Source organism: Triticum aestivum, chromosome 2D (genome assembly GCF_018294505.1).
Source record: "Triticum aestivum cultivar Chinese Spring chromosome 2D, IWGSC CS RefSeq v2.1, whole genome shotgun sequence".
Lineage (NCBI taxonomy): Eukaryota > Viridiplantae > Streptophyta > Magnoliopsida > Poales > Poaceae > Triticum > Triticum aestivum.
In genome coordinates, this window is record NC_057799.1 from 39,394,468 (window position 1) to 39,405,787 (window position 11,320).

The window sequence follows — 11,320 nt, forward strand, 5'->3', positions numbered from 1 at the left end:
GTCATGGCTGGAGCCAATGGATTGTCATTTTAATGACATGTGTGTCAATCTCGTTATTTATTCGACGGAATTAACACGGAGGACACCAGAGCTTACCAGGCGCAGGGGAACAAAAGTGTTGCCACGGCGGCAATTTTCAAAATTGTCGCCACGTCAGCGTTTTCAGAGAATTTTCATGAAGACCTCGGTGGAACATGGAGACGTTCCCGGCGTCCAGGGCTATACCATATCATACTATTATGAATTTCCTGAGATGTTGATCCCTTTGTTGTTTGCACCCTTTGATTGCGCAGTAGTCAATTATTAGGGTGATCTCTCACATGATAATATGAAGACGTTAGTGCTCTTCCTAGTGTAGCAACCGTCTACAACATGTAGCTTTTCAGAGTGCTTCATGCTACCATGAGTACAAACGAAGAGTGAAGTCCAAGGCGGGTGAAGGTAAGACCTCATGGCGGAAACACTCGGTTATCTTTGAGTTATGGCAGAAAAGTTCTGAGCTCAGAGCACAAAGCTGAAGTAAATATGCCCTAGAGGCAATAATAAAGTTGTTATTTATATTTCCTTATATCATGATAAATGTTTATTATTCATGCTAGAATTGTATTAACCGGACACTTAGTACATGTGTGAATACATAGACAAACGGAGTGTCCCTAGTATGCCTCTACTAGACTAGCTCGTCAATCAAAGATGGTTAAGTTTCCTGACCATAGACATGTGTTGTCATTTGATGAACGGGATCACATCATTAGAGAATGATGTGATGGACAAGACCCATCCATTAGCTTAGCATAAATGATCGTTTAATTTTATTGATATTGCTTTCTTCATGACTTATACATGTTCCTCTGACTATGAGATTATGCAATTCCCGAATACCGGAGGAACACCTTGTGTGCTATCAAACGTCACAACGTAACTGGGTGATTATAAAGATGCTCTACAGGTTTCTCGATGGTGTTTCTTGAGTTGGCATAGATCGAGATTAGGATTTGTCACTCCGTGTATCGGAGAGGTATCTCTGGGTCCTCTCGGTAATGCTCATCACTATAAGCCTTGCAAGCAATGTGACTAATGAGTTAGTTGCGGGATGATGCATTACAGAACGAGTAAAGAGACTTGCCGGTAACGAGATTGAACTAGGTACGATGATAACGACGACCGAATCTCGGGCAAGTAACATACCGATGACAAAGGGAACAACGTATGTTGTTATGTGGTTTGACCGATAAAGATCTTCGTAGAATATGTAGGAGCCAATATGAGCATCCAGGTTCCGCTATTGGTTATTAACCGGAGATGTGTCTCGGTCATTTCTACATAGTTCTCGAACCCGTAGGGTCCGCACGCTTAACGTTCGATGACGATTTGTATTATGAGTTAAGTGATTTGATGAACAGAAGTTTGCTCGGAGTCCCGGATGAGATCACAGACATGACGAGGAGTCTCGAAATGGTCGAGACATAAATATTGATATATTGGAAGGTTATGTTTGGACACCAGAATAGTTTCGGAAAGGTTCGGACATTTGCCGGAGTACCGGGGGTTACCGGAACCCCCCCGAGGAGTTAATGGGCCTTCATGGGCCCAAGTGGAAAGAGGAAGCGGCGGCCAGGTGGAGGCGCGCGCCCCCCAAGCCCAAACCGAATTGGACTAGGGTTGGGGGGGGCCTTTCCTTCTTCTCCTCCACCTCTTTCCCCTTCCCCTTCTCCTGAAAGGAAAGGAGGGGGCCGAATCCTAGTTGGACCAGGAGTCCAAGTAGGACACCCCCCTTGGCGCGCCCTCCCCTTGGGCCGGCCACCTCTCCTCCCCTTTACATACGTGGGAGGGGGGCACCCCAAAGGCACACCAAGTCTTCTCTTAGCCGTGTGCGGTGCCCCCCTCCATAGTTACACACCTCGGTCATATCGTCGTAGTGCTTAGTCGAAGCCCTGCGCCGGTAACTTCATCATCACCGTCACCACACCATCGTGCTAATGGAACTCTCCCTCGTCCTCAACTGGATCAAGAGACCGAGGGACGTCATCGAGCTGAACGTGTGCTGAACGCGGAGGTGTCATACGTTCGGTGCTTGGATCGGTTGGATCACGAAGACGTTCGACTACATCAACCGCGTTACTAAACTCTTCTGCTTTCGGTCTACGAGGGTACGTGGACACACTCTCCCCACTCGTTGATATGCATCTCCTAGATAGATCTTGCGTGATCGTAGGTAAATTATTGTAAATATTGCGTTCCCCAACAATGGCATCTGAGCCAGGTCTATGCGTAGATGTTATATGCACGAGTAGAACACAAAGAGTTGTGGGCGATAATAGTCATACTGCTTACCAGCAACATCTTACTTTGATTCGGCGGTATTGTTGGATGAAGCAGCCCCGACCGACATTACATGACCGCGTTCATGAGACTGGTTCTACCGACGTGCTTCGCACATAGGTGGCTAGCGGGTGTCTGTTTCTCCAACTTTAGTTGAATCGAGTTTGACTATGCCCGGTCCTTGTTGAAGGTTAAAACAGCACACTTGACGAAAAATCGTTGTGGTTTTGATGCGTAGGTAAGAACGGTTCTTGCTAGAAGCCCGTAGCAACCACGTAAAACTTGCAACAACCAAGTAGAGGACGTCTAACTTGTTTTTGCACGGCATGATGTGATGTGATATGGTCAAGACATGATGATATATAAATTGTTGTATGAGATGATCATGTTTTGTAAAAGTTATCGGCAACTGGCAAGAGCCTTATGGTTGTCGCTTTCTTGTATGAAATGCAATCGCCATGTAATTGCTTTACTTTATCACTAAGCGGTAGCGATAGTCGTAGAAGCAATAGTTGGCGAGACGACAACGATGCTACGATGGAGATCAAGGTGTCAAGCCGGTGACGATGGAGATCATGATGGTGCTTTGGAGATGGAGATCAAAGGCACAAGATGATGATGGCCATATCATATCACTTATTTTGATTGCACGTGATGTTTATCTTTTATGCATCTTATTTTGCTTAGTACGGCGGTAGCATTATAAGATGATCTCTCACTAAATTTCAAGGTATAAGTGTTCTCCCTGAGTATGCATCGTTGCTACAGTTTGTCGTGCCGAGACACCACGTGATGATCGGGTGCGATAAGCTCTATGTTCACATACAACGGGTGCAAGCTAGTTTTGCACACGCAGAATACTCGGGTTAAACTTGACGAGCCTAGCATATGCAGATATGGCCTCGGAACACTGAGACCGAAAGGTCGAACGTGAATCATATAGTAGATATGATTAACATAGTGATGTTCACCATTGAAAACTACTCCATCTCACGTGATGATCGGACATGGTTTAGTTGATATGGATCACGTGATCATCTAGATGACTAGAGGGATGTCTATCTAAGTGGGAGTTCTTAAGTAATATGACTAATTGAACTTTAATTTATCATGAACTTAGTACCTGATAGTATTTTGCATGTCTATGTTGTTGTAGATCAATGGCACGTGGTACTGTTCCCTTGAATTTTAATGCGTTCCTAGATAAAGCTAAGTTGAAAGATGATGGTAGCAACTACACGGACTGGGCCCGTAATGTGACGCCCCCGATTTGACCGTACCCTAATCATGCACGCAAATGTGTACGATCAAGGTCAGGGACTCACGGGAAGATATCACAACACAACTCTACAACATAAATAAGTCATACAAGCATCATAATACAAGCCAGGGGCCTCGAGGGCTCGAATACAAGTGCTCGATCACAGACGAGTCAGGGGAAGCAACAATATCTGAGTACAGACATAAGTTAAACAAGTTTGCCTTAAGAAGGCTAGCACAAACTGGGGTACAGATCGAACGAGGCGCAGGCCTCCTGCCTGGGATTCTCCTAACTACTCCTGGTCGTCGTCAGCGGCCTGCACGTAGTAGTAGGCACCTCCGGTGTCGTAGGTGTCGTCGTCGACGGTGGCGTCTGGCTCCTGGACTCCAACATCTGGTTGCGACAACCAGATAGATAGGAAAGGGGGAAAGAGGGAGAGAAGCAACCGTGAGTACTCATCCAAAGTACTCGCAAGCAAGGAGCTACACTACATATGCATGGGTATATGTGTAAAGGGGCATATTAGTGGACTGAACTGCAGAATGCCAGAATAAAAGGGAGATAGCTAGTCCCGTCGAAGACTACGCTTCTGGCCATCTCCATCTTGCAGCATGTAGAAGAGAGTAGATTGAAGTCCTCCAAGTAGCATCGCATAGCATAATCCTACCCGGCGATCCCCTCCTCGTCGCCCTGTTAGAGAGCGATCACCGGGTTGTATCTGGCACTTGGAAGGGTGTATTTTATTCAGTATCCAGTTCTAGTTGTCATAAGGTCAAGGTACAACTCCGGGTCGTCCTTTTACCGAGGGACACGGCTATTCGAATAGATAAACTTCCCTGCAGGGGTGCACCACATAACCCAAGACGCTCGATCCCATTTGGCCGGACACACTTTTCTGGGTCATGCCCGGCTTCGTAAGATCAACACGTCGCAGCCCCACCTAGGCTCAACAGAGAGGTCAGCACGCCGGTCTAAACCTATGCGCGCAGGGGTCTGGGCCCATCGCCCTATGCACACCTGCACGTTGCGTACGCGGCCGGAAGCAGACCTAGCCCCCTTAATACAAGCGCGAGCTTACGGTCCAATGCGGCGCGCGCCACTCAGTTGCTGACGTCAAAAGAGCTTCGGCTGATACCACGACGTCGGGATACCCATAACTACTCCCACGTAGATGGTTAGTGCGTATAGACCAAATGGCCAGACTCAGATCAAATACCAAGATCTCGTTAAGCGTGTTAAGTAACCGCGAACGCCGACCAGGGCCATGCCCACCTCTCACCTAGGCAGTCTCAACCTGCCCTGTCGCTCCGCCACAAAGATCCACTCGCGGGTACTCCTACGAGCCGACCCGACTTTAGTCATCTCATGTGTCATGTATATAGTATATAAGTATATACCCGTGGTCACGCCCAGGTGATCACGGCCCGATAGTATAGCACAGCAGACGGACAAGAATGTAGGGCCACTGATGGAAATCTAGCATCCTATACTAAGCATGTAGGGTTGCAGGTAAAGGTAACAACAGTAGTAGCAAGGATAGGCTATGCATCAAGATAGGATATCGAAAGCAGTAACATGCTACACTACTCTAATGCAAGCAGTATAGAGAAGAGTAGGCGATATCTGGTGATCAAGGGGGGGCTTGCCTGGTTGCTCTGGCAAGTAGGAGGGGTCGTCAACTCCGTAGTCGAACTGGGCAGCAGCAGTGTCGGCCTCGTAGTCTACCGGAGAGAAGAGGCGGAAGAAACAGTAAATACAATGCAAACATAAGCATGACGATGCGTGACATGACAATGAGCGGTGCTAGGTGTGTCCTAACGCGATAGTAGGTGGTACCGGTGAAGGGGGGGAACATCCGGGAGGTATTCCCGAAGTTTCGCGTTTTCGGACAGACGGACCGGAGGGGGAAAGTTGCTAGTTCGATAGGTTAGGGAGGTGTGGTGGACGAACGGACTGCGTATTTGGATTCGTCTCGTCGTTCTGAGCGACTTTCATATAGAAAACATTTTCATCCGAGTTACGGTTTAAAAGATATGAATTTTCAAAGTTTATTTGAATTTCTGGAATTATTTGAATTAAGCAAAAATGAATTATGACGTCAGCATGAGGCAATGCTGACGTCAGTAGGTCAACAGAGCGGCTGACCAGGTCAAACTGACCAGTGGGCCCCACCTGTCATAGACAGTGGGTTAACAGAAGATTAAACTAATTAATTTTTAGTTAATTAACTACTGGGCCCACCTGTCAGTGAGTGATTAGATTAATTAATTAGTTTTAATTATAAAAACATTTTTCTTTTCTCTTTTTTTTTATTTTGCGGCGGGGCCCGCATGTCAGTGGCTGGGCCTGCCCAGTCAGCACGTTGACTGGGTTGACCCAGTCAACGGGGCCCACGGGGCCCACTGGCAGTGGCACTGGGGTGGCCCCAGGCCAGCCATGTCGGCGGCCGGCGCCGGAGCGACTCCGGTGACCAAAACAGCGGCGGCCCGTCGCCGGAGTTGGCCGGAATCGCGCTACGGGGCTCGGGGAGGAGCGGGGCTAGGCCCATTCGAAAGAGCTCGCAGCGCCGCATCCAGTGGTGGCCGGGGCTTCGCCGGACTTGGCCGGAATCGGCGCCGGCGAGCGGCGGAGGCGGCGGCGCGCACGGGTGCCCGACGAAAACGAGGCTACGGCGGGCTATCGAGCAAGCGGAGGGGCTGGGGGGCATCTACGCGAGGTGGGGAGTGCAACGGGCTTGAGCCCGTGACCAAAAGGTCACCGGAGCCTTGCCGGCGGCGAGCTCCGCGGCGCGGCGTTCGGGCGCGCGTGGGGAAGCAGCTAGGGGGCGCACGAGAGAGAAAGGACAGGGGAGGAGGGGGAGAGGCTCACGCCGAGGCTGTAGGGGGACGGCAGCGTGCTCGGGGAGGCTCGAGGCGGCGAAACGGGGCGGCGATCGACGGCGGCCGTGCGGGGAAGAAGAGCTCGGGGAGGTCGTTGCAGGGGCTCCGGTCTCCAACGGGCTGCACCAGACGAAGCAGCGGGCGACGGCGGTCCTTGGAGACACCTTGGGGCGGCGAGGTGGGTACGGTGGCCGTGTGAACGACGGTGAACGGCGGCGACCGCGTCGGGCGTGGGGAAGGAGAGAGCGGCGCAGATCTGGGGGGGGGGAAGAGAGAGGCGCAGGGGCCGAGAGGTGAGCGGGGGTGAGTGGGAGAGAGGCCCGAGGAGGCGGGGGCTGCTGGCGCCCTTATCCTCCCCGTCGCCGGCGAGGGGGTGCGGCGGGGACTGCCCCTGTTCCGACCCCGGTCGGGGGAACAGGGAAGGGGGCAAGTGGGAGAGGTGGACTGGGCCGGGGGTCGGCCCAGTCGGGCCAGGGGTCCAGTGGGGGGGGAGGGCCTTCTCCTTTTTTTCTTTTTTCTTTGCCTGTTCTGTTTTCTGTTGTATTTTCTTTTTATTTTTTTATCTTTTCTATTTTATTTCATTTAAAAGTATTTAGGTATTTTATAAAAATGTGTTTTCTCCACCATAATTACCAGTGTATTATTTGGCACCCACCGAACATTTTTGTTTAAATTTTTGAAAACTTTTATTTTCCACTTTGATTTTAATTGAAGTTTGAACTAGGAGTTTGAAAAGAAATGTGATGCAATTGTGATCAAGCCCTGTTTAGCAACATGATTAGCTTAATCTCAGAGAGTTACTGTAGCATGATTCTCGGGGTGTTACACGTAACTTGAGGATTATCCTCATTGCTGCACAGAAGAATTACGTCTTGGAAGCACCGCTAGGTGCAAAACCCGTTGCAGGAGCAACTTCGGACGTTATTAACGTCTGGCAGAGCACAGCTGATGACTACTCGATAGTTCAGTGTGCCATGCTTTACGGCTTAGAATCGGGACTTCAACGACGTTTTGAACGTCATGGAGCATATGAGATGTTCCAAGAGTTGAAGTTAATATTTCAAGCAAATGCCCGGATTGAGAGATATGAAGTCTCCAATAAGTTCTATAGTTACAAGATGGAGAAGAATAGTTCTGTCAGTGAACATATACTCAGAATCTCTGGGTACCACAACTACTTGACTCAACTGGGAGTTAATCTTCTTGTTGATAGTGTCATTGACAAAGTTCTTCAATCACTACCACCAAGCTACAAAAGCTTCATGATTAACTATAATATGCAACGGATGGATAGGACAATTCCCGAGCTCTTCGCGATGCTAAAGGCTGCGGAGGTAGAATGAAGAAGGAGCATCAAGTGTTGATGGTTAACAAGACCACTAGTTTCAAGGAAAAGGGCAAAGGGAAGAAGGGGAACTTCAAGAAGAACGGCAAGCAAGTTGCCGCTCAAGTGAAGAAGCCCAAGTCTGGACCTAGCCTGAGACTGAGTGCTTCTACTGCAAAGGGACTGGTCACTGGAAGCGGAACTGTCCCAAGTATTTGGCGGATAAGAAGGATGGCAAAGTGAAAGGTATATTTGATATACATGTTATTGATGTGTACCTTACTAATGCTCGTAGTAGCACCTGGGTATTTGATACTAGTTTTGTTGCTCATATTTGCAACTTGAAACAGGGGCTACGGATTAAGCGAAGATTGGCTAAGGACGAGGCGACGATGTGCGTGGGAAATGGTTCCAAAGTCGATGTGATCACCGTCAGCACGCTACCTCTATATCTACCGTCGGGATTAGTTTTAGACCTAAATAATTGTTATTTGGTGCCAGCGTTGAGCATGAACATTATATCTGGATCTTGTTTGATACGAGACGGTTATTCATTTAAATCAGAGAATAATGGTTGTTCTATTTATATGAGTAATATCTTTTATGGTCATGCGCCCTTGATGAGTGGTCTATTCTTGTTGAATCTCGATTGTCGTGATAAACATATTCATAATATTGAAGCCAAAAGATGCAAGGTTAATAATGATAGCGTAACTTATTTGTGGCACTGCCATTTAGGTCATATTGGTGTAAAGAGCATGAAGAAACTCCATGCTGATGGGCTTTTGGAATCACTTGATTATGAATCACTTGATGCTTGCGAACCATGCCTCATGGGCAAGATGACTAAGACTCCGTTCTCCGGAACAATGGAGCGAGCAACACACTTGTTGGAAATAATACATACTGATGTATGCGGTCCGATGAGTGTTGAGGCTCGCGGTGGGTATCGTTATTTTCTGACCTTCACAGATGATTTGAGCAGATATGGGTATATCTACTTGATGAAACATAAGTCTGAAACATTTGAAAAAGTTCAAATAATTTTAGAGTGAAGTGGAAAATCATCGTAACAAGAATAAAGTTTCTACGATCCGATCGTGGAGGTGAATATTTGAGTTGCGAGTTTGGTCTTCATTTGAAACAATGTGGAATAGTTTCACAACTTACGCCACCTGGAACACCACAGCTTAATGGTGTGTCCGAACGTCGTAATCGTTCTTTATTAGATATGGTGCGATCTATGATGTCTCTTACTGATTTACCGCTATCGTCTTGGGGTTATGCTTTTGTGGCGGCTGCATTTATGTTAAATAGGGTAACATCTAAATCCGTTGAGACGACACCATATGAATTGTGGTTTGGCAAGAAACCCAAGTTGTCATTTCTTAAAGTTTGGGGCTGCGATGCTTATGTGAAAAACCTTCAACCTGATAAGCTCGAACCCAAATCGGAGAAATGTGTCTTCATAGGATACCCAAAGGAGACTGTTGGGTACACCTTCTATCACAGATCCAAAGGCAAGATATTCATTGCTAAGAATTGATCCTTTCTAGAGAAGGAGTTTCTCTCAAAAGAAGTGAGTGGGAGGAAAGTATAACTTGATGAGTTAATTGTACCTTCTCCCGAATTGGATAGTAGTTCATCACAGAAATCAGTTCCAGTGATTCCTACACCAATTAGTGAGGAAGCTAATGATGATGATCATGAAACTTCAGATCAAGTTACTACTGAACCTCATAGGTCAACTAGAGTAAGATCCGCACCAGAGTGGTACGGTAATCCTGTTCTGGAAGTCATGTTACTTGACCATGACGAACCTACGAACTATGAGGAAGCAATGATGAGCCCAGATTTCACGAAATGGCTTGAGGCCATGAAATCTGAGATGGGATCCATGTATGAGAACAAAGTATGGACTTTGGTTGACTTGCCCGATGATCGGCAAGCAATAGAGAATAAATGGATCTTCAAGAAGAAGACTGATGCTGACGGTAACGTTACTGTCTAAAAGCTTGACTTGTTGTGAAAGGTTTTCGACAAGTTCAAGGAGTTGATGCTACCTGTTGAGCATGCGTTGGTTTTCCCTTGAAGAGGAAAGGGTGATGTAGCAAAGTAGCATAAGTATTTCCCTCAGTTTTTTAGAACGAAGGTATCAATCCAGTAGGAGACTACACGCAAATCCCTCGTACCTGCACAAACAATCAAGAACCTTGCAACCAACGTGATAAAGGGGTTGTCAATCCCTTCACGGCCACTTGCAAAAGTGAGATATGATAAAGATAATAAGATAAATATTTTTGGTATTTTTGTTGTATAGATGGAAAAGTAAAGATTGCAAAATAAACGGCGACAGAAATAGCTAGTTGGCGGGAGATTAATATGATGGAAGATAGACCCGAGGGCCATAGGTTTCACTAGTAGCTTATCTCAAGATAGCATATTCTACAGTGGGTGAACAAATTACTGTTGAGCAATTGATAGAAAAGCGCATAGTTAAGAGAATATCTAGGCATGATTATGTATATAGGCATCACGTCCGTGACAAGTAGACCGAAACGATTCTGCATCTACTACTATTACTCCACACATCGACCGCTATCCAGCATGCATCTAGAGTATTAAGTTCATAAGAACAGAGTAACACATTAGGCAAGATGACATGATGTAGAGGGATAAACTCAAGAAATATGATATAAACCCCATCTTTTTATCCTCGATGGCAACAATACAATACGTGCCTTGTGATAACCCACAAGTATAGGGGATCGCAACCGTTTTCGAGGGTAGAGTATTCAACCCAAATTTATTGATTCGACACAAGGGGAGCCAAAGAATATTCTCATGTATTAGCAGCTGAGTTGTCAATTCAACCACACCTGGATAACTTAATATCTGCAGCAAAGTATTTAGTAGCAAAGTAGTATGGAAGTAACGGTAATGGTGGAAAAAGTAACAGTGATAGTTTTGTAGTGATTGCAACAGTAACAACGGAAAAGTAAATGAGCGAAGAACAATATGTGAAAGCTCGTAGGAATTGGATCGGTGATGGAGAATTATGCCTGATGCGATTATTCATGCAACAGTTATAACATAGGGTGACACAGAACTAGCTCCAATTCATCAATGTAATGTAGGCATGTATTCCGAATATAGTCATACGTGCTTATGGAAAAGAACTTGCATGACATCTTTTGTCCTACCCTCCCGTGGCAGCGGGGTCCTAATGGAAACTAAGGGATATTAAGGCCTCCTTTTAATAGAGTACCGGACCAAAGCATTAACACATAGTGAATACATGAACTCCTCAAACCACGGTCATCACCGGGAGTGGTCTCGATTATTGTCACTTCGGGGTTGCCGGATCATAACACATAGTAGGTGACTATAGACTTGCAAGGTAGGATCAAGAACTCACATATATTCATGAAAACATAATAGGTTCAGATCCGAAATCATGGCACTCGGGCCCTAGTGACAAGCATTAAGCATAGAAAAGTCATAGCAACATCAATCTCAGAACATAGTGGATAC